Source organism: Phascolarctos cinereus, unplaced genomic scaffold, assembly GCF_003287225.1.
Source record: "Phascolarctos cinereus isolate Bilbo 61053 unplaced genomic scaffold, phaCin_HiC Scaffold_3;HRSCAF=262, whole genome shotgun sequence".
NCBI classification, from domain to species: Eukaryota; Metazoa; Chordata; class Mammalia; order Diprotodontia; family Phascolarctidae; genus Phascolarctos; species Phascolarctos cinereus.
Genome location: NW_027555736.1, coordinates 213,102,304 through 213,126,381, shown reverse-complemented (window position 1 = coordinate 213,126,381; position 24,078 = coordinate 213,102,304). Strand labels below are relative to the sequence as shown.

The following is a 24,078-nucleotide window of genomic DNA, read 5'->3' as shown; positions in this document are numbered from 1 at the left end:
CCAGTGCTCTTTTAACTACATGTCTTGCTACACTGAGGGATCTCTACATTCATCCTAGTAATTGGAATTTAGTCAGGCTATGTATAAAGGAGTCCAAAAAATAAAAAATTCCAGTTTGTGTGTGTGTGTGTGTGTGTGTGTGTGTGTGTGTGTGTGTGTGTGTCTATAGAGTGTTCCTCAGCTCTCCCTGGGAACTGGAGTTGTAATTACAACTTTTGTATTCTGAGAGCCATGTTTATTTATTATGTAATCATCAACTTCATTTTTATAGGTGTTGCACTCTTTTAATGGGCACAGTAGTTTTCATTTGAGAAGTTCTTATCCAGTTAGTGACATGGACATTCTTTGCTCAGCCTCTTCACATGAATCATTATGCCCTTTTCTTTAAGAATGATTTTAGTTGATTTGTCATTTGTAAGTGCCCATAAGAGGGCAACAAGGAATGTGACATTGTTATTACATTGTTATGCACTAAAATGGATAATCACATAGGCTTCTATCAGGGAAGATTTTATAGGTGTGTGTTTATATCTATTTCTATCTCTGTCTGTCTATCTCTCTATCCCATTCCCCTTAAAGTTGACTGGGCTGTAATAGACTATCTCAACAAAATAGAAGAGACAGCAATTCAATCCTGAGCTAAAGAAACCATGAGGAGCAAAATGGTGCAATGATGGTAAAGGAACTGAGCAAGGAAGAAATGTGATTGGATGAACCCTAAATAAATTAGAAACTCCTGATCAGTTTGTGGACACAGGTCCCTGAGAGCATGTGGTGCTGGGGATAGTCAATCTCCTACCAGTGGATGCTGCAGTGTAGGCTCAAGTCCATGCCAGCAAGTGAGACTTATGATACTAAAATGCTATTGCTTCCCTTCACCGTAGTATTAGGTCTCAACTTCATATTTATTAGCGCTGTTCCAGACAGATCTGTTTCTCTCTACATAACATATAGGCACAGAACATCAATATTATTCAGAGAAATTAAGTATTAGAGCATCAAAATATTTTCCTACTGTGCTTTATGGAGATTAAAAAATATCTTTATATCTTAGGCTATTCTCAAATATAAAATAATTACCCTAGGAAATATAGCAACTCTAAATAATTGGATGCACATTATAGTCAAATGATAAATATTAATATAATTCAAAATTATTATTGCCACTAAGAGACAGAGACAGAAATAGAGAGTCAAAGAGATAGACAGACAGATGGATGGATGGATGGACACACACACACACACACACACACACACACACACACACACACACACGCACACCAGAGAAATAAAAACAGAAACCAGTCTGTGATATGTTGCTGTGGTGGGGTGCGATAAAAATCACTTGTTTTTTCTCCAGCTAACTTAGCAGTTGTTATTTACAGAAAACAGAGGACCTTCTGGGGGTGAAATTAGAAAAATTTCATTACCACAATATCTCTCACATTCTTTTCTTTTGGAAGAAGAACCCTGAGGATATTTACCTTAGGCAGGGAGAATAAGATAAAAACAAAATTGAATTTTTTGACAATAATTTAGCTGAGAGCTTACCTGAGACACAGAGGACAGCTCAGTTAAAGTAGCTTCAGATAGCAGCTCATCAGCGAAGAGGTTAACAGAAGATTTCTAGCAATGTCAAAAGGCAGACAGATTTCATCTCAGTTTTATTTTTGTTTTTGTTTTCATTGTTGTTTTTTTTTTGTTTGTTTTGCTTTTTGGTGAGGCAATTGGGGTTGAGTGACTTGTTCACTCTGTGTGACTCCAGTTACAGCTAGGTGATGCAATGGACAGAGCACCGACCCTGGAGTCAGAAGGACCTAAGTTCAAATTTGGCCTCAGACACGTAATACGAGCTGTGTGACCCTGGGCAAGTCACATAACCCCAATGCCTAGAAAACAAAACAAAAACAAAAACCAAAGCCAGTGAGGGTCATGTGTCTGAAAGCCAGATTTGAAATCAGGTCCTCTTGACTCCAGGCCCAATGCTCCATCCACTGCACTAGTTAGCTGCCCTTCTCACTTTAGTTTTAGACCTTCTGGCAGAGCCTGACTGAGGGAAAGCGTTCCTTAGCCATTGGCTGAGCTAGCTGACCTGGAAAGCTGAAGGGAACTTCATAGCTATTGGGTAAAAAGCGTGAACGCTGACTGCGGCTATTTGCAACCTTCCCTACATGGGAACAGTTGACTAACTGCAGAACCTCCTTTGAGTTTCAGAAGATGACACCTCAGCTTAAGAGGAGACTGAGGCACAGAGGGAGGCTGAATGTGTTGTATCCTCTCCTCTACAGGTCAGAGGTCTATTAACCACAGCAACACCCCAATAAATGATTGTGGCCAGTAAAAGAGTCAGTGGAAGAATTATATCTTCAGTATCACTAGTGGAGATTGTTTGAGGTTACTAGGTGAAGATAAAGTTGAGGATAAATGGACACCAACACCTGGTAGAGAGGAACAGAGAGCAGCATCTAGCAGTGAGAAGCGGAAAGCAATTCCTGGATTGGGGGGTGGAGGAGCTAGCCTGGCAGGGAGCATCACTATGACATCAGTAGAAGTTTGCTTTACCGTAACTGAGGCTAGTCAATTTCTGTGCTCTGCATGTGTCCTGGTCATGCATGCTCCCTGTGGGTACTTTCTACCATAGGAAGATGCCTGTGTGATTCCTGTGTGGCCCACACATAAATCCTTCTCATTGAGTGTGTATGGATCAATGGGAGAATGCACTCAAGGTTTATGGGGAAGAAAATCAGTAAAATGAATTGGTGAGGACTCAAGAACTATGGTTCAGAGAGGATTCTGACCTAAAACTTGTCAAAGCTAACTGGGTGGGGCAAAATTAGGGATGCCTCAATGTGTGTGCATGTATACACACATATATTATGTCATATTATATTGCTGTATCTTACATTATGCTATGTTATATTATCATCTTATATATCATAATCATCTTATATAGTATATTCATCATTCATTTTAATAAAACTACATACATACATATATACACATGCATATTATATATGTTTATGTATATATGTGTATATATGTGTGTGTGTGCATATATATGTTTATGTATATATGCATATATGTGTATATGTGTGTGTGTGTGTGTGTCTTGGCCTATCTCTATTTCTTACTATCTATCTATCCACCTGTATCTACCTAGGGTCAGTGACCTTTATGTAGATATCTTTTGTTTGCCTTTCTCACAGACTTTTTTCATTGTTTCCAGCAACTAAGGATTATATTCTCTACTTCTGAATAATAGTTTTTCATGTATTGCTACAATCAAAAAACATATAATGTATCACTTTACTAATGATGATTTGAGTTTATAGGCAAAATATTCCTTTATTTAGTTGTCTGTACTTGCCTACTACTCCACTTCCAAAGTTCAAACCTAAACACCTAAGTCTTCTCACAACCCCTGCCTTATCTCCTGCTCTCCCCTAAAATGCATGTCTTAGGTGGATCACTTATAATCCTGTGGCTGTATCTTTTTTGGGACCTTGAAACTTCTGCCTGTGTTGTTCTTCCTCTTTGAAATGTTTTAGTCCCCTCTTCTGAGACTGTTCAAGCTTAACTATCTTTCAGGGCCATCCTTAAGACCCACCCTCAGTGACTTAGATCTTGGATTGGATCTTATTGTTTTAAGATTTTTAGATAGTCACAGTGGCATAGCACAGTAATTGAAAATGAAAGTAGTCATGGAGCCTTTTTAAAATTATTTTTTAATTCACTAGTAAAAGATTACCTTATTGAAGTGTTTACTATAAGTTAGTTGTTTTGTTTGATAATTCATTAACTCATTCATTTTTATTTTTATTCAGCACAATGTTGTTTTCTTATGATAAATCTGAGATTCTATTTTGAAAATAATAATACAAATCAAAGCAGCCAGTGTTAATATGGCCCCAACTTTTAATTACAGTAGCATACTCAGCTTTGTATCCACACAAATTACTATGTGGGATATGCTGAACACTATGTGTACCTTGTTTGGCCTTAATCCTGATCCTTGCTCAGTTAGGAATCTCTAAAATCATTTCAACTAAATTTACACTAGGCTACCAGAACAGACAAGGAATATTTATTTTAAAAGTAAATCATTTAGTCAGAACTAAAATAATTAGCAAAGGAATAGGGAAAATATTTTAAATACTCACTTTTTAGGGATTGGGTTCTCATGTCAGAATGAAAAATGTGGGAAAGTCTGGTCTGAGACATATTCTGATGGGAGGCAAGGCATAACAAATATTTCTTGCATGACTAGAAATGAAGGTGGAAGAAAGATTCACTCATGCTGCATCTGAAGGCCCCTTCTCACACAGTCTCAGGTATAGTGGAAAGTTCTTTCAGTTCCTCTCACCTTGTTCTTGACATCTGGAAAGAGAAAATTGTTTTTCTTCCTCTTCTTTTATCTGATACTATCATGTTCATATTTCCACACTGTTTCTTCTCTCTTTTCTTGCTCCTGTACTCCTAATATAATCACCTCATATAAAGTTTTACAAGAATCAAAGTTCTTGAAACTTCAATGAGACCCGTCTTAGAGGTCCAGCATCTCATCAGGAATATTACCTATTTTTGTGAGTACTTTATTAGACGTAAACAATTGAATGCAATTTTTTTTTCAATACTACAGTGAAAAAAATCCTATTTAAAACAGCTACTTTCAGGAGCATTGAAGAGTGTGTCATTTAGCTCTCTTCTTAGGATTCATATGCTGAGAAGCTTATATTTTTCTTTCAAACAAAAAATTAAACAAATAAAAAGTTAACAATAATAATGGATAGCATTTATATAGACAACAGTTTGAGATTTGTAAAGCAAATTACAAAATCTCATTTGATCCTCACAACAACCTTGGGAGGTAAAGGTTGTTATTATCCCTGTTTTACAGATGAGGAAACTGAGGCACAGAAACATTAAATGATTTAACTAGGGCAACATAGTGCATAAGTAATTAGTAACAGATTGGAACTTGGGGCTTTCTGACTCCACATCCAGGCCTCCATTTACTGAATCACCTAACTGCTACTTTAATGCTTAAATTGTGGTTCAGTTGTTTCAGTCACGTCTGATTCTTCATGACCCCATTTGAGGTTTTCTTGGCAAAGATACTGGAGTGGTTTGCCATTTCCTTCTCCAGCTTATTTTAAAAATGAGGAAGCTGACAGCAACAGGGTTAAGTGATTTGCCTAGGGTCACACAGCTAGTAAGTGTCAGAGGCCACATTTGAATGCAGATCCTCCTAACTCCTGGGCAGTTCAGTGCACCAAATAACTGCCCAAAGTGTTATTTAAATAATGGTTAATTAAATAATGGGGTGAGTACAGAGTGCGAGGGGACTCCTCAGAAGGCTTATACTAGGTTTCTTATAGTCTATGATACCCCAACATTTTCATAATTAGATTCCCACCCCACCCCCACCCCAGGTCTTCTGGGAATAAGATATTTAAAGAAGCTTTGGGATCATGGAAAGCACATTTCTATGATTTTGAGGGATTTAAAAATGAGAAATGGATTTTACTCCCTGGCAAGGGCAAAGGCAACAGTATTACTGGCTACATTGAATAACTGCCTAAACCCTACAATTTGGGAGATTTATTAGATGCCATGTTCGTTATACATTGCTAACAGTACTTGGTGAATATTTATGAAATTGAGTTAAATTAAAATCTTATAATATATCCTCATATATTGAATTCATAATTAAACCCCATGATAATATTCCATGACTGAACAGAAAAATGCATATCAATGATGGTCCTATAAATGGCCCACACCAATAAAATATAGTTCTTCAAGTCACAGAAATTAAAGTGGGAGAGGGACTACTAATATAAATGCTATGCCTAACATGTAAGCAGAGATTTCTTAGCAAAAGGGATATTAGCACACGGGATGAAAATTCAAGCACACTTATTCTATAAGATGATATAGACTGTGGTTCAGCTCACAAAGTCAGGAATGTAAAGACCACCTTAGGGATATACAATTTTATGCACATACAAACACTTGATAAATAATTTTGAAAAAAATTAATAAATACATCAAAAGTGATCGTATTTAATGTTTCACAGTTTACAAATGATTTTTTCACAAACCTCTATGAGGTAGACAGTACAAGTATTATTGTCCTCTTTTAAATATCAAGAAATAGAAGACAGAAAGTTTAAGTGGGAACGTCTAGGTCATAGGACCAACAAGATGGAGGAGCAGACACTTTCTCCAAATCTTACAAACTCTGAAACTCTTTAAAAAGAAATTATAAACAAGAAACAAAGAAATTTCACCTGTTTCTATGGTATAATACATGAAGAAATCCAAAGAGTTAATAACCATGTTAACAGTAAGGAAGGTTAATTTCTAATACCTAACACACTCACTTAGCACCCGTCTCTTAATCACCAGTCATCGAACTCTTTTAGGGTTGTACGAATTGACCTCTGAGTTTGCAACAGAACTCAATGCTATTCCACAGCCTTCTGCTACCTACCCTGGTCTTACTGGAGCAGTAGTTTGACAGTGCTCTCTGCTGCAAGGCTAAGCCAGAGAACTAGAGTAGGATGTCAATATGTTTGTCTTTACCACACCACACCGCAAAAGCGATTGGCATCTAGCTGTGTCCAGTTCTGTCCTCCTCCACAAGAATCACTTGGGCCAGATTTCAAGGTTAGTGAAATGTGAATTGCCGAATTTCATTGAAGGCTGATACAGAATTGAGGTCTAGCCCCCATAAAACCTCAAATGAAGGGAAGGAGTCAAAAAAGGAGTGATAGGGAAACTTAAGGGGAAAAAAGAAATCTGTTAAAACCCTTGAGCACAAGCAGATAATCTGGCAGGGAAAACATTGATAACAGAAGGGAATATGATCTCCAGATAAATTGAATGATTTCAGCTGTCTATCTATCTATAACTACTGCAAGACAAAGGAAAAGACATAAACACCAGATGACGCAAAAGACCTTGTGTTTTCCCAAGAGAGCATGGAAATGCAGTAGATAATCCTGAATGGTTTAAAAGAAAGATAAGAATTGTGAAAGCAGAATTTAAGGTTTGCCTAGCATAAGTAATGAACAGAATGGAAAAAAAAAATCGAAAGTACTTTGACAACATCTCACCAAAAAAACAAAAGGGAGAACAACTAATTGGGAACACAAATACACAGAAGATAAGGACAATCTGGAAGAAGAGACACACACAGAAAAAGGTTAAAAAAACATGATTTACACACACACACACACACACACACACACACACACAGACACACACACATTGATCTCAAAGACAGTATTTGTAGAGATGACTTAAGAATTTTAGGTCTTCCAGAAGAACAGAAATAATAAGTTCCATATACCATAATGAAAGAAATAATACCAGAAAACTGCCTCAAACTTCTGTGTTCTGCATGAACCAAGAGAGAAAGAATATGCAGATTGCCTTCCAAAAATTTAAATGTCTAAGTTTAAAGCTGAAGTTTAAGTGCACAGTCACACTATTCACTTGTGGTGGCACAGCTGTTTGTGTCATTTGTCTTTTGCCCTCCAAGTCCAGTACTTCTTTCCACTTTATCTCACTGCTGCTTGTGCAAGAATGGCAGCATGTGTATGGTACTGGAAAATGTTTTATTTTCTTCAATATTCAAGGTCTAACTACTGCCTTGGGAGAGAAAATAGAATCTTTGAGACAGAATTATAATATTGAAATCAAGCCTTTTTGTTGATTACAGTCACATGCAGATTTACATTAACATTTCAGATACATTTAAAATCAGCTACTTATCTGTTGTAGGAGATAAATATGAACATTTCAGAAAGTTAAAATTGAATTAGTGGGACTTGACTGAAGTTCACAGTTTCAAAAAGCCACAGTATACATTTTTCTCTCTCCTTTTCAAACATTTTAGCTGTTCATTATGAACACTGGAATTACTAAGTAAATTTGTGCTTTGTCTCCAGAGATATATTCGGTTTCATAATCATATTATATTGATTGGAATTATCAATATGCAATCAGTGTTTCTCTGAATACTGGCTTTCCCCTTTTTCTTTTCTCTCCCTCTTTCCTCCAGACACGACAGCTGCGCTTTTCAATATTTGAAGTAACTATTCAGTAGTTGAATTTGAATGAGCATAGTATTTTATGTTAATTATTTCTAAAAATCTCCAAGTAGTTTTTCTTCTTGGTTATGTTTACATGTTTTCTTTAGAAATGAGAGGCCACAGTGAAGTTTTGGACCAAGTTGTTTCTTCTCTTCTTTCATTTTTTCTCAAGTGGGCTCATTTTACTTCTGAGTGCAAAAATAAATAAATAAATAAAAAGACATGGAAGAAAAGAAATGGTCTAGCATGTTCTCGATCTGTAACCACAGTGGGTGATTTTTGTCTTGATTATCTCATGTCCTGCTTTTATTTTTGAGAAAAAAAAAGTACTGTCAATGTTTGTTTAGCACCTGTAGTAAGACTGATAGACTCTGAGTTGCAATGAAAGAATCATTTATAAACATGACTGGCAGGTTCACTAGTCATGTTGACTAGTCACTAAAAATATGCAAGGACATGAATAAAATAAATACTTTTTTTAAGAGGTCATTCAAAAAACCTTTTAAACTTGGCATTCAAAGCTCCACAGTCTGGCCCCTATCTCCCTTTTCCAGTTTTATCTACCACAACACCTCCACTACAACCAAACTTTTTTTTTTAAACAACCAGATGTCATTCTCTGGACATTCATTCTCTATTTGTCTGCCTCGGGTCCTTTGCTCTTTCTATTCTTTCACTCTTTCTTTAATATTCTTCCTCACCCTTTCAGTTTCTGCCAAAACCATATACAGCCTTCAAGGGTCAACTCAAATGCTTCTACTTCTATGAAACCAATAACACTTATCATCTGTATCAGTTACTTATCATCTTTTGCCATATTGTACTTATTTATGCACATATCTTATCTCCTCTCCCAGAATATAAATTCTTCAAGGACACGATATCTTTGCATCCTTCAAAGTGCCTAGCATATACTAGCTGCTCAATAAATAGTCATTGAATTAAATTTTTCATTCCTTTCTGAATGAATCATTAGCCTTGTAAGTTGCCTTAAGGTCAAGCTATCTCATTATCCTCACTTTGATATCCCCAAAGACAAATGTGGTTTTTTAGTCCTCATATTCCCCCACTGTGCTACCTTTCAGGAATCCCGCCCCCATCTTGAAAGATAGCATTTATGTGCTATAAGGCACATTAAATGTTTTCACTTTAATAACGTAGTATAGCAGAGAACAAACTTACTTTTAAAAATGTGACAGAGGTAGTTATTTATCATCTGATAACTTCATTGTTTTGGTAGAGCTGTCTCTCATCATATTCATTCTATCAGTACCACACTGACAAAATTTAATGAACAAAAAGACTTAACAATCTTATTATGTGTTTTGTGTTTATGTGGTAGCTGAGGCACCTCCCTCTCATTGAAAGTCCCTGGAAAACCTATCCCAGTTTCAAGTTATTCTTTGATTCCATACCTAATGAAAAATCATAGCTCAGGGGTAGGGAATCTATGGCCTTGAGGCTACCTGTGGCCTTCTAGATCCTTAAGTGTGACCTTTTGACTGAATGCACTCCATAATTTGTTCTGTAAAATTTGGATTCAGTCAAAAGACCACACTTAAGGATCTAGAAGGCCACAGGTAGCCTCAAGGCCGAAGTTCCCCATTCCTGTCATGGATCATCAGCTCCAACTGGTTTATTCACTTGTACTAGTGAGCCAGAGGACATAATTAGGTCAAAGCAAAGGAACTGCATGAAATAACACAGTAGGAAAAGTAACAATAAAACATTTCGCACATAAAGATGGGTGACACTGTCTCATAAATAAAATACGTATGATTAGGAAGAGCAGTCACATGCAGGGAACGTGTGCGACTAAGGTAGATGTGTGAAGAGGCATGCACATATAGAATGTGTCTTCAGGGCATCCAAGTAGAGGGTCAACTCCTCCTGCCACCAGCACTGCCGCAGATTTTTTACTTTTTTTTGGTTATGTCATCATGTTGCTCCTACTAGGCCTGTTCTTCACTGGTGTCATCTAACATGGAGTCTTTGTTGGGTAGTTTTCTACTGGTCTCATGGTCAGATTTGACTGTACTGATACTTGCAGGGCCCTTTTCCATTTTTAGCTTCTGTTTCCATCTGGAGTCCTTACTTAGCATCTTACTTCTAAGAAAAGCTTGTATTATATTATCTCTATTATAAGTTAGATACTTGAGGCTTAATTTGCAGCTCAGTTAAGGATGCAGGTCCTCCACACACTCAGTATCAGATTAGGAAAAGCCCTTCCTTGTTTGATTTACTCCCTTTAAGGAAAGTGAGATCTGTAAGAACTCAAAGTCTTAGCCATAATAGTTTTCTTCTCCAGGAGTGTCTTGGCCTCTAGAACCCAAGCTGTTTAGGAACACAGAAAAACCAGATTGCCAGATGGTACCTATGAAGTATGTATGAAAAGATTTTAGGCAATCTTTAAACATACTCCCTTTTACTGGAAGAACCTCTGCTTTAGATAAAATTGTACCGTATATATTTTGATGATAGTTTACAAAATGTGTGCTCTTCTTTAGGCCCACAGTCATTCCCTTTAGCACACAGTCTCATTACCATACTACACAATCATCCTTAGAGATCTACCCAGCCCTATCCTTTTTACCCCAATCTAGTCTAGTTGGCAGAACAATCTCCCTTATGTATAAATATGCCATATGGGTCAGTGAAAAAATAGAAAAAAGTCAGTGTCTCCCTATTTAAAATCCTTTGCCTGGTATTGCTGGATTCAATCTAGCCCCACCCTATCTTTTCATATAATTTCACACTGACTCTCCATTTTCTATACTCTATGGTCCAGTCAAACTAGATTAATCACTCTCATTCCTATCCCCTCCACAGCCTGGCCTGAATATTTACACCATTAGGTCTTTTCTCTTTTCTTGCAAGGCCCACCCATTTGTTCTTGACTTGTTTAAAACCTTGTTTCCTTTAAAAGACAACCTAAGTATTTCTCCCTGCATAAAGCTTTTTCTTTTCTTTTCTTTCCCTAATCCTTCTCCTCCCCTTCCCCTAAGTAAATTGACTTTCAATCCTACTTTCTGCATAGGACTCTATTTTACACTGTTCTGATGAACTTCTCACGTCACATTTCGTATTATTGATATCTCTGGTCTCAACATTCCCACTTGGCTATAAACTAAAAGGGTGCATTAGTTTTATCTAATTATTTTCTCTTCCCTTGAATCTTGTACAGTATTACTAAATAAGGATTTATTGGACTAAATTACTTAATATCTCTGTTTCCTGAAGTTGGCTAAGTTTATGTGGACACTAAAAACCCTCTTCTTACCGAAGATATATTCAAATGAATCAAACAAGGGAGGTGCATATAATACACAGGTCCCACTGAGCATTTTTACTTGGTGTACTGTGGTAGATTCATAGCAGTGAAGAGATGACCATGGTGGACTGAGGACTAATCACAGTTGCTTAAAATCAGGCAGCCTTTTCAGAGGAACATTTCCCATGAAGCCACACTTGTTTTGTGCATTTTTGAGGCTTTGTTTGCAGCTGTTTTCATGTTGTTATCTGCTTCTGAGTTTATGTCTTAGTCTTTCCTGCCACCACAGCTGCATTTTTATGGTCAAAGTTTTGTTGTTGTTGTTTGTTCATTTCCCAGGGAATTTTTTTGATTTTGAACTTTACGTTAATGGTGGGCGCTGCTCACCTGGAAGTGGGTGAGGCACTGTCAGAAATTTTCATGTCGCTGTTTTCAGAATCACTTCTTGGGGGCTGCAAGTTTTGGAGGCTTCTGAGGTGGACCCAGGGACAGTTGTAAGCACTGCTTTTCTGTTCTGCTCTCTGGTATTTTCTCAGGAGAGGCCTTTGCTCCCCTGTAGACAGGGACCAGAGTGCCTGCTTTCTTGTGACTGACCACAAGCATTGCTTTCTTCCCTGGGACTGAAACTCATGAGTGCTTATGGGCAATAGAAGTTCCAATCAGTGCTAGCTACCTGCACTCCATGCCAGCAAAGAATCCCTTATAATCATTTTCTGACCAATTCTCTGACCGCCTTACTGTTTCTGCGCTGAAAACTCCCCAAACTGCTGCTACTGCTACTGCTGCTGCTGCTGCTGCTGCTGCCACTGTCTCAGCTGCCTCCAAGGCACACCACAGGTTTTGTTGTGTTCCAGGCCAACTCCTAACCTGGTGTTAGAGATTTCTCCTGTCAACTTCCTAAGTTGTCTTAGACTTGGAAAATGTCTCATCCTGAAATTTTGTTGCCTCTGCTACTCCAAATTTTTATTTGAAAAGTTATTTTAAAGTTTTTTTGGAAGGGAATGTTAGGAGAGTTCAGATGAGTTGCTGCCTATGTTAAGTTACTAAGTCATCTTGGCTCTATCTCCCCCAATTAATTTTTAATCTATGTTTCTAGAGTCATTTATTGAATATAATTTTTATTGCATTATAATCTGAAAACATTGTATTTAACATCTGATTTTCTGCATTTGTAAAGCTTTTATGCTCTAATACATGGTCATTTTTTTGAGCTGAGAAAAAGGTATACTCTTTTCTATTCTCATTCAGTTTTCTGTAGAGATCCATTATGTCTACTTTTCTAAAATTCAATTTACCTCCTTTGCTTCTTTCTCTTTTCTTTTATAGGCAGGTTTATGTAGCTGTGAGATGGGAAAAATGAGGTTCCCCACTGGTGTATTTTTACTGTCTATTTCCTCCTGTAATTCATTTAACTTTTCATTTAGCAATTAGGATGCTATACTATTTGGTGCATCTATGTTTAAGAATTTGGATGTTTTGCCATTTGCTGCATATCTATCCATTTATCTATCTTCCTACAGCTATCTATCTATTGATACCTATATATGCGTACATAGACCTATAGGTAGATATTTATAACTCGTTATTTATTATTGATATTATTTCCCTTTCTATGGTGTCTTTTAGCCAGCTGTATTTTCCCTGTTTATCCTTTTTAATTAGGTCTATTTTTATTTTTGCTTTGTCTGAGATCTTGATTGCTACCCCTGCCTTTTCTACTTTGGCTAAAGCATAATAGATTCTGCTACAGTCTCTTATTTTAGTTGTGTGTCTCTGTGTTTCAAGTATGTTTCTTGCAAATAATATTTTGTTGGATTCTGGTTTCTTATCCCTTCTGCTAGATGCTCCCATTTTATGGGTAAATTCATCCCATTCACATTCACAGTTATGATTACTAACTGTGTATTTCTCTCTATCCTGTTCTCTTGTTTATCCTCTCTCTCTCTCTCTCTCTCTCTCTCTCTCTCTCTCTCTCTCTCTCTCTCTCTCTCTCTCTTTTTGTCCTGTCTCTCCTCTAATGCATATGTTGCTTCTGACCACCTTCTTTTTTTTACCTGCCCTCTCTTTTATCATCTGCCCCCTTTGTCTTATCCTTTTCCCCTCCTACTTCCCTGTTGGGTAAGATAGATTTTATTTGAATGTGTGTGTCTCTGTAGGCACACACACACAGAGACACACAGAGACATAAACACATAGACATGCATGTATTCATATCTTTATATATAATTTCTCCCTCACTGAAACAATTAATTTACATGAGAGTGAGGTTCAAGCTTTGCTCACACACCCTACCATTTCCCTCTCAATTGTAAAATCTCTTCCTTTCATGCCTTTTTAAATGTGAGATGTTTTCCCCTATTTTTTCTCTTCCTTCCCTTTTCTCTCAGTGTAGTTTTCTTTCTTCTCCATCCATTTTTTAAAATACCATTCCATCATACTAAACTCCTTTCTGGGCCCTCTGTCTTTGCAGACATATAGGAATTTAAACAGTATAACCTTATTAAGCACCTTGTGATTTTTCTTTCATGTTTATCTTTTGATGTTTCTCTTGAATCTTATTCTTTCAATTTCTATTTTACCCTCAGGTTCTAAGATATTGAGGCACTTTTACTTTATAATTTCTTGAAATATGATGTCTAGGAACTTTTATTTTTTTAACATGACTTTCAAGTAGTCCAATAATTCTTAAATTATCTCTCTTCAATCTATTTTCCAGCTCAGTTGTTTTTCCAATGAGATATTTCATATTTTCTTCTATTTTTCATTCTTTTTACTTTGTTTTTATTTTTTCTTGATGTCTCACAGAGTTATTCATTTCCAGTTGCCCAATTCTAATTTTTAAGAAATTATTTTCTTCAGTGAGCTTTTGTGCTTTTTTTTTTCAATTTGGTCAATTCTGTTTTTCTTTTTCTTTTTCTTTTTCTTTTTTCTTTTTTTTTAGGGAGTTCTTATCATCAGGGATGTTCTGTACTTTTTTCACCATTTGGTCATTTTTTTTAATGTATTATTTTCTTCAGTATTTTTGATGCCTCTTTTACCATGCTGTTACTTGTGTTTTCCTAATTTTCTTCCTTCCCTCTCATTTTTTTATCCAATTATCTCTGACATTTTTATTTGATTTTGAAAAAAAAAATTTAGCTCTTTCAGGGATTCTTGTTGAGCTTGTGTCCGATTCACTTTTTTTTTCCTTTAAGGCTTTGTTTGTAACTGTTTTGGCAGCATTGCCTTCTTCTTGGTTTGTGTCTTGATCTTACCTATCACCATAGTAGGTTTTTATGATCAGGTTTTTTTGTTTGTTTGCTCATTTTCCAAGCCTTTTTTCTTAACTTTAAACATTATGTTAAATTTGGACTCTGTTACTGGCATTGGGGGGAAAGGAGAAACACTATCCCAAGTTTTAGGCTTTTTGCACTGCTGTTTTCAGAACTAGTCCTGGGCTTTAAGAAGTTTTTGATGCTTCCAAGGTGGTGTGATCTGGGGAGAAATGTGATTATTGCCTTCCTGGTCTGTGCTCTGGTTCAAACCCAGGAAAATCTCCTACTCCCCTGTAGCCTCAAGTGATACTGCTTCTCAGAGTACCTCCTCCTTTGGAACAACAAACAGTAGGTTTTTATTTTAGGGCTCCTGCTCCCTCATGACCAGAAGTGCTCCTTTCTGATTTTGAACTGTGATCCTAAAGTGGGTATAGGCAATAGAGTTGCCAAATAGTTTTCAGTTCTGTGCCCAGTGTTAGCACAGTTATTCCCTGTAATATCTTTCTGACCAATTGCCTGATCCCCTTACAGTCTCTGGTCTGAGAGTTCCTGTAGCTGCTTCTGCTGCTATCACCATTACATTGGGCAAGTCACACCTCCTTCAACCCCAGTTTCTCAGTTGTAAAATAAGGATAAAAATACTACTCACCTTCTAGGGTTGTTGCAAATTGAAAATAAAATAACATATGCAAAGTGGTTTGCAAACCTCAATGTAACATATAAATGCTAACAATGATAAATAAATAAAGAAATCACTAAACAAAGAAATTTTTAAAAAAAGGCTTGATGACCTCTAATTTTCTTTCCAGTTTTTAGTCTTTGATTGTATGATGTTCATCCCAGTTTCCATCCTTATGTAACAGACATCTCCTAGTTTGCTTTCACTCACTATGTTTCTTCTGTGATGAGGATACCCTCAAGGATATTAGTTGTAGAGAAGAGTCCAGTCTGCAGATCAGTTTTTGATCTGTAGTATTCCATCCTTTAAGGATCTGTCGGAGGTATGAATCCTTCCTAGGTAAGTTCTCAGAAGAACTGCAAACTTTTAGCAGCCATATGAAATGATGTTCCAAATCAAAACAACCCTATTTTTTTTTATCATATCCAATAAATTGACAAGATTGATAAAATATGGAAATAGTCAATGTTGAAATATTTGTAGAAATCAAGGAAGAATAACGCATTGTTGGTGGAGTTTCTTTTCCTGGAAGCAATTTGTTATTATGCAAATTAAGTGACTAAAATATCCACATCCTTTAACAAAAGAATCCACTACTACTACTTTTCCTCACAACATATTCTGTGTATATACTGTTTTACATATGTACACAAGACACTCTACTTTTCAACTCTGGGCATTTTTACTAGTCTGGTTTTAGACACTTACTAGCTATATAATCCTAGGCAAGCCACTTAATTTCTGTTTCCCTCAGTTTCTTTCTGTTTTCTTTTTTTCTTTTTTTTTTTGCAAGGCAATCGAGGTTAAGTGACTTACCCAGGATCACACAGCTGGTAAGTGTCAAGTGTCTGAGGCTGGATTTGAACTCAGGTCCTCCTGACTCCAAGGCTGGAGCTCTATCCACTGCACCATCTAGCTGCCCCTGCTTAAGTTTCTTCAACTGTAAAATGGGAATAATAATAGCACCTTCCTCCTTGGGCTGTTGTGAAGATCAAATGAGATAATATTTGTAAAGTGCTTAGCACATGGTCTGGTACATAGCAAGTACTATTTACAGGCTTATTTCCTTCTCCTGTCTCCCATGCCAAGAATTCTTTCCATTCTTATTGACATGCCCTATTTTCCTTCAAACCCAGCTAAAATGCAGCCTTCTAAAGGAAGCCTTTCCCAGTCCCTCCTTAATGATAATATCTTCTCTCTATTGAAAATATACAATTTAACCTGTTTATATATTTTTTTCCACACACAGTTGTTTGCATCTTATCTGCCCTATAAGACTGTTAGCTGCTTGATATTAGGGACTGTCTTTTGCCCTCCTTTGTATCTCTAATACTTACAAAACAGCTGGAACATAGTATGTGCTTTATACATACTGACTGACTGCTAGGCATATACTTAAGAAGTTCATTGACATGCCTACATAAATAAAATAGAAAAAGAGGAGATTAATGAATTGGGCATACAACTAAAAAAACTAGAAAAAGAACAAATTAAAAATCCACAACTAAACACCAAATTAGAAATATTGAAAACCAAAGGAAAAATTAATAAAATTGAAATTAAGAAAACTATTGAACTAATAAATAAAACTAAGAGCTGGTTTTATGAAAAAAACAATAAAATAGATAAGCCTTTGGTTAATTTAATTAAAAAAAGAAAGAAGAAAACCAATTACTAGTATCAAGAATGAAAAGGGTGAAGCTACCACCAAGGAAGAGGAAATTAAAACAATAATTAGGAATTATTTTGCCCAACTATATGCCAACAAATTTGACAATCTTAGTGAAATGGATACATATTTACAAAAATATAAATTGCCCAGATTAACTGAAGAGGAAGTAAAATACTTAAATAACCCCATCTCAGAAAAAGAAATTGAACAAGCCATTGATGAACTCCCTAGGAAAAAATCTCCAGGGCCAGATGGATTTACATGAAATTCTATCAAACATTTAAAGAACAATTAATTCCAATACTATATAGACTATTTGGGAAAATAGGTGAAGAAGGAGTCTTACCAAATTCTTTTTATGATACAAATATGGTGTTGATACCTAAACCAGGAAGAGTCAAAATAGAGAAAGAAAATTATAGACCAATTTCTCTAATGAATATAGATGCAAAAATTTTAAACAAAATACTAGCAAGTAGATTGCAGCAACTTATCACAAGAATAATACACTATGACCAGGTAGGATTTATACCAGGAATGCAGGGTTGGTTCAATATTAGGAAAACTATCAGCATCATTGAGCATATCAACACCAAAACCAACAGAAACCACATGATCATCTCAATAGATGCAGAAAAAGCTTTTGATAAAATACAACACCCATTCCTATTAAAAACACTAGAAAGCATAGGTATAAATGGAGTCTTCCTTAAAATAATAAATAGCATATTCTAAAACCTTCAGCAAGCATTATATGTAATGGGGACAGGCTAGAAGCATTTCCAATAAGATCGGGGTGAAACAAGGATGTCCATTATCACCACTGTTATTCAATATTGTACTGGAAACCTTAGCTTTAGCAATAAGAGAAGAAAAAGAAATTGAAGGCATTAGAATAGGCAAAGAAGAAACAAAGCTATCACTCTTTGCAGATGACATGATGATATACTTAGAGAATCCTAGAGAATCAAGTAAAAAACTACTTGAAATAATAAACAACTTTAGCAAAGTTGCAGGCTATAAAATAAACCCACATAAATCATCAGCATTTCTATATATTACCAACAAAGCCCAACAGCAAGAGATAGAAAGAGAAATCCCATTTAAACTTACTGTAGACATTATAAAATATTTAGGAGTCTACCTCCCAAAACAAACCCAGGAACTCTATGAACACAATTACAAAACACTTTTCACACAAATAAAATCAGATCTAAATAATTGGAAAAACATCAGTTGCTCATGGGTAGGCTGAGCTAATATAATAAAAATGACAATCCTACCTAAGCTAATTTACTTATTCAGTGCCATACCAATCAAACTACCAAAAAATTATTTTATAGAGTTAGAAAAAATAATAACAAGATTCATTTGGAAAAACAAAAGGTCCAGAATATCAAAGGAACTAATGAAAAGAAATGCAGGGGAAGGTGGCCTAGCAATTCCAGATCTTAAATTGTATTATAAAGCAGCAATCATCAAAACTGCTTGGTACTGGCTAAGAAATAGGGAGGTGGATCAGTGGAATAGGTTAAATATGCAAGACACAGTAGTCAATGACTATAGTAATCTATTATTTGATAAACCCAAAGACCCCAGCTTCTGGGATAAGAACCCACTCTTTGAAAAAAACTGCTGGGAAAACTGGAAAAGAGTATGGCAGAAACTAGGCATAGACCCAAATCTCACACCATATACCAAAATAAAGTCAAAATGGGTTCATGACTTAGATATAAAGGCTGATACCATAAGTAAACTGGGAGAACAAGGAATAGTTTACCTATCAGATCTATGGAGAACAGAAGAATTCATGACCAAACAGGAGATAGAGAACATTGAAAAGCAAAATGGATATTTTGATTACATTAAATTGAAACGTTTTTGCACAAACAAAGCCAATGCAACTAAGATTAGAAGGAAGGTAGAAAATTGGGAAAGAATTTTTACAACCAGTCTCTCTGATAAAGGCCTCATTTCTAAAATATATAGAGAATTAAGACAAATTTATAAGAACACAAGCCATTCCCCAATTGATAAATGGTCAAAGGATATGAACAGACAGTTCTCAGATGAAGAAATTAAAGCCATCTATAGTCATATGAAAAAATGCTCTAAATCGTTATTGATTAGAGAAATGCAAATCAAAACAACTCTGAGGTACCACATCACACCTATCAGATTGGCCAACATGACAAAACAGGAAAATGATAAATGTTGGAGAGGATGTGGGAAAATTGGAATGCCAGTACATTGTTGGTGGAGTTGTGAAATGATCCAATCATTTTGTAGAACAATTTGGAACTATGCCCAAAGGGCTACAAAAATGGGCATACCCTTTGATCCAGCAATAGCACTTCTAGGGCTATATCCCAAAGAGATCAAACAAATGGGAAAAGGACCCACATGTACAAAAATATTCATAGCAGCTCTTTTTGTGGTGGCAAAGAATTGGAAATTGAGAGGATGCCCATCAATTGGGGAATGGCTGAGCAAGTTGTGGTATATGAATGTAGTGGAATACTATTGTGCTATAAGAAATGATGAACAGGCTGACTTCAGAAAAACCTGGAAAGACTTATATGGTCTGATGCTGAGTGAAGTGAGCAGAACCAAAAGGATTTTGTACACAACAACAGCCATGTTATGCAATGACTAAGAATGTTGAACTGAACCCTTCTCAGCATTAGGAGGATCTAAGACATCTCCAGAGGCCTCGGGATGGAAAATGCTGTCCACATCCAAAGAAAGAACTATGGAAGTCCAATTGCTATCACTTATTTTTACCTTCTGTTGAGTTTTGTTTCATCTTTCTGATGGTTCCTCCTATTGGTTTTAATTTTTACTTATAACTTCATTAATGTGAAAATATGTTTAATGGGTATGTAAATGTAAAGCCTATGTCAGATTGTGCGCTGTCTTGGGGAGTGTGGGGGGGAGGAAAAGGAAGAAAAATTTTCAACTTAAAAGCATATGAAAAAAAAAAGTTCATTGACAAAAAGAAAAAAAACTCCATATACACTAAAATAGTTATGGTAACGTGTGTGTGTGTGTGTGTGTGTGTGTGTGTGTGTGTGTGTGTGTGTGTGTGTTTGTTAGAATAGAAAGGAAAATAAAGTAAATAACCATTAATTTTGGATGGGTTAAATAAATTGTGGTGTATGAACACAATGAAATGTTACTGTGCTATAAGAATTAACTGGTCTGTTGAACATAGAGAAGCATGGGAAGGCTTTCATGAACTGATGCAAAGTAAAGTAAGTAGTACCAGGAAAATGATATGCACAATGATTGCAATGATGAACCACTACCAAACAAGTAGGAGTGTAGAAAAGCAGAGTGCTGGATTTAGAGTGAAGAATAACTGGGTTCAAATCCTTGCTTCAACACTTATTAGCTATGTGACCCTGAGTAAGTCATTCAGCCTTTCTTTGCCTCAGTTTTCTCATGTGTAAAAGGAGAATAATAATAATAGGATCTGCCTTACAGGGTTGTTGTGAATCAAAGAAGTTACATAAAGGGCTTTGTAAACTTTAAAGTTTTATACAAGTGGCACCTATTGTTGTTGAGACAAAAGAATTGAACCTGAAAGTGTAAAGCAAAGAAGAAATCTCCTCCCTCCTTCCGCAGAAATAGAGGTTCATGGATTCAGAACACAGCCTGTAATACCATTTTTTTTGTCAGTGTAGTCAATTTTGTACTCCCCCTTTATTTAGTTGTTATAAAAACAAAAGATATCAGTATAAATCTATTATTAAAAAAAATGATCTCTCCTAGAGCATTAGTAGTGAAAAGAAATTGCTTCCCCTGGGGCCATTTGCAGTAAGATTGTAGGAGTGTCTACCCTCAGAAGATCTTCTGTAACTGTGAATAATAGCTGACCTTTATATAGCAATTTCCTCAATTTAATAATTTTTACCCTAAAACAGCCTAGTATGATAGATAGTATGAGTATTATTATCCCCTTTTCACTTATAAGAAAACACTGTCACAAGGAAAACAAATAATTTGTCAGTGGTCATACAGCTGGAGTCAGAGGTGGAATTTGAACTCAGCTCTTTTTAAGCCCAAGTATAGTACTCTGCTATGCAACTTTGAGTCTAATAGCAAACAATATTTACAGGAGTTAGGGAAGACAACTGGCCAGAGATATCAAGGTCATAATAATTTTTTTTTCAATTATAGAACAGTCTCAAATTTTCTGGAATTATTTTGAAATAAACTCATTCACTGAGTAAGGTTTATCATACTGGCAGAGAAAAGTATATTCTTTGGTGGCAGGAGGAAAATTAAGAGTTAAGCATGCTTTGTCCAATGGCATGATAAATTATTTGGAGGAAACACTTAAAAATATGCTACTTGCCATAACAGCCTAGTGGATTCTGAGAAAACATGCCAGGGACTACGTGATTTGCCAGATACAGGACAAAGTGCTGTATTCTTCAGACTTTCCATGATTTTTTAGTGGAGAAACAAACTATTATTCTGTTGAATCAGAATTGCCAGATAGAGGTCAGTGTCTGAAATAATTAGATGAAAAATTGGATTAGTTTTAAATCCTAAAGGCCAGATTACCTGTTTGTCATTGTATTTTAATGAAGGATTAAACATCACCCTGGAAAAAATACAATATGGTATCAGTGGATAGTCCATTAACTTTTGATGGAACTAGTTGAAAAAGAGTGCTAGAGTGAAACAAAGAAACAGGTGACATTTTAGAGTCCTTCACCTCTGCTGGGCATGGGAAGGAGGCATCAGTACTCAGGCAATAGTGAATGGTTTCAATTAAAATGTCTAGATGCTGGGAAGAGAACTGAAATCTAAAATTTCCAAATGACAGCTTGGATACAGAGGGCCAACATTTCTCACGTGCTGTGCTCCTGTAAGCCAAGAAAAACTAGAACACTACAAAGGGATTTTTCATTCTATCTGTAGTGTTCCAAATCAACAAATCTATTCAGGCTCATGGCCATTAAACCAAGAGTTACACAGTATGCCATGACTTTGGTTGATGCCAAATCCTTCCATTACTGAACTCTTGCATATGTCAAGTCAAGTGATGTTGTGTTTTGCTAGGCTTGGTTTGTGGGAGGCAGTTTGGTTAATTTAACTTACTGTATTTATTGGGGTCATAATATTTTCATTAGCTATGTGTATAATACAGTAAAAGCATTAACATGTGGGAACATCTGAACTTAATTAAGGTACACAGTACAACCCAGAGGTAGCCAATCTATTTTATGTTGCCTGCATATCCAGATTCTTTTAACAATCATTTAGCGGATAGTTCCTCTATGTTGCATCAAACTTCTGAATTCTTGTAAGTAATCCCACCAATTCTCCAGTAATTTTATGAGTTGTAAATATAATTTAACTGTTACAGCATGTTGTTGATTATTTATTTTGTAGAACTTAAAAATACATTGGAACTTTGAGATTATATGTTATATTAATAATAATATGTAAAGACTTTTATGTTTTTCAAAGCAATTTCCTTACAAAATCTTTGTCAAGGAAGGAGAGGTTCCTTACTTCTATTTTACATGAGATTGAGCAAAAAAAAAATATATAATGTCTGGTCCAAAGTGACACAGGTACTAATATAGGAAAATCCTATTCTTTACTCATTTGTCCTAAAAACTTCATATGCAGTGGACTTCAGCATAATACATGTTGACCAAAATGCATTTAATTAAGAAGACAATAAATATTAACTACAAGTTCTAGAAACTGCTCCCTTGCCATGGATGCTGTTAATAGTATTTTAATGGAGTTTCAGTTCATAACAGGAAAGAACATCATGTGAGTCTAGGGTCATCAATTATCAGATCTAGAAGAAGCCTTAGAAATAACCTAATCCACTGTTCTCCAATTTTTAAAGAAATTTGCATCTTTACCTGAAGACATTTCTAGTTCATATGCCCAATGTATGCATATTTATATATTTCCTAATATACCACTGTACCAATTATGATACATTTTATATATTATACATTATAATGTATCTAACCAATTGATACTTCAAAAGATAAGAAAGATAAGAATATCATATTATAAATTTAAAATTTTATTTATTAATAAAATTTTTTTCATTAGAATGTATACATTTCAGTGAGAGCAATGTTATTAGAAAATGTTTTATTATTTCAGAAAATGATGATTTAATACTATAGGATAGTCTTCTATAAAGTTCAATTTGTTTCAATATTTTTAATTACTTTTAGCTGAAAAAAGATAATCTCATAAAAATATGTGGGTTCAGCGGAAGAAAATTGTTACTCACTTTTTGATCCCATCTTCATAATGTGCAAAGTTTGTGTTGTTTTTGTTTTTGTTTTATTTTTTCCCTTTCAGCTAGTAATGGTCTATGGAGGAAAGGTACAAGATCTATAGGAAGCTTTTCTAGATGAGAAGAGGTCTGGGGCAAGTCTCATGCCAATATTCCTGAATAGACCCCAGTTTTTTGGTAATGGTTGGTCTTCATCTTTTGTTTGTAAGTTGTCTGAAAGGTTTGGGGATATTTTTCAAGCACAGCTGTAAATCAGAGACTTTTTTTTTTCGTTTGCCACATGAGCTCTAAGTTAACTGGTAGAAGTGGCTGCTGATTTGACTCTCTCTAGTTGCTGATAACGGCTTGATCCTGTTCCCAAACATTACACTGCAGCTGTTGTGCTTACACCTCTCAGGCTTCTTTGTAGCTCCTATTCTGTGGGCACAAGCCTCTTTTATTTTCCTGATGGCAGAGAAGAGGATAATGTGGGTGAGCAGCAAGGAGCTTTTGTCCTTAGGAAGCATTTGCTCCTGGAAGCATTTTCTCCTGGCTTGTGATTCCACTTGATCAGCTCTAGAAGTGTTGATTATGAAGCATACATCATCAATGCATTCTTGAAGATAGTCTGGAAGAGTATCAGGGTTTCTTTGTCTCTCTTACAGGCTGCCCCACTCTAGGTCCAGTCTTCTTCCTCACTCTCTTGGTTGTGGAACATGTTGGAAGGACACATCCCATTCGTGAGGGCCTGCAGCTGGAAGGGTCCCTGCTCCAAAGGAAGAAAGATCTACCTTGTCCATATATAACCTAATTTTTTGGGGGATATGGGCAATGT

General features: G+C 35.9%; 1 long non-coding RNA gene across 1 annotated transcript in view; it reads right to left on the bottom strand.

Moving 5' to 3' along the window:
* Nucleotides 1–24,078, bottom strand: part of LOC110217805 (uncharacterized) — a 106,729-nt gene that overhangs the window by 2,484 nt on the left and 80,167 nt on the right. The window contains exons 2-3 of the long non-coding RNA XR_002327145.2: nucleotides 4,161–4,377; nucleotides 1,552–1,626 (exon numbers count right to left, since the gene is read on the bottom strand). This is a non-coding gene — a long non-coding RNA (uncharacterized LOC110217805). The remainder of the gene's footprint in view (nucleotides 1–1,551; nucleotides 1,627–4,160; nucleotides 4,378–24,078) is intronic.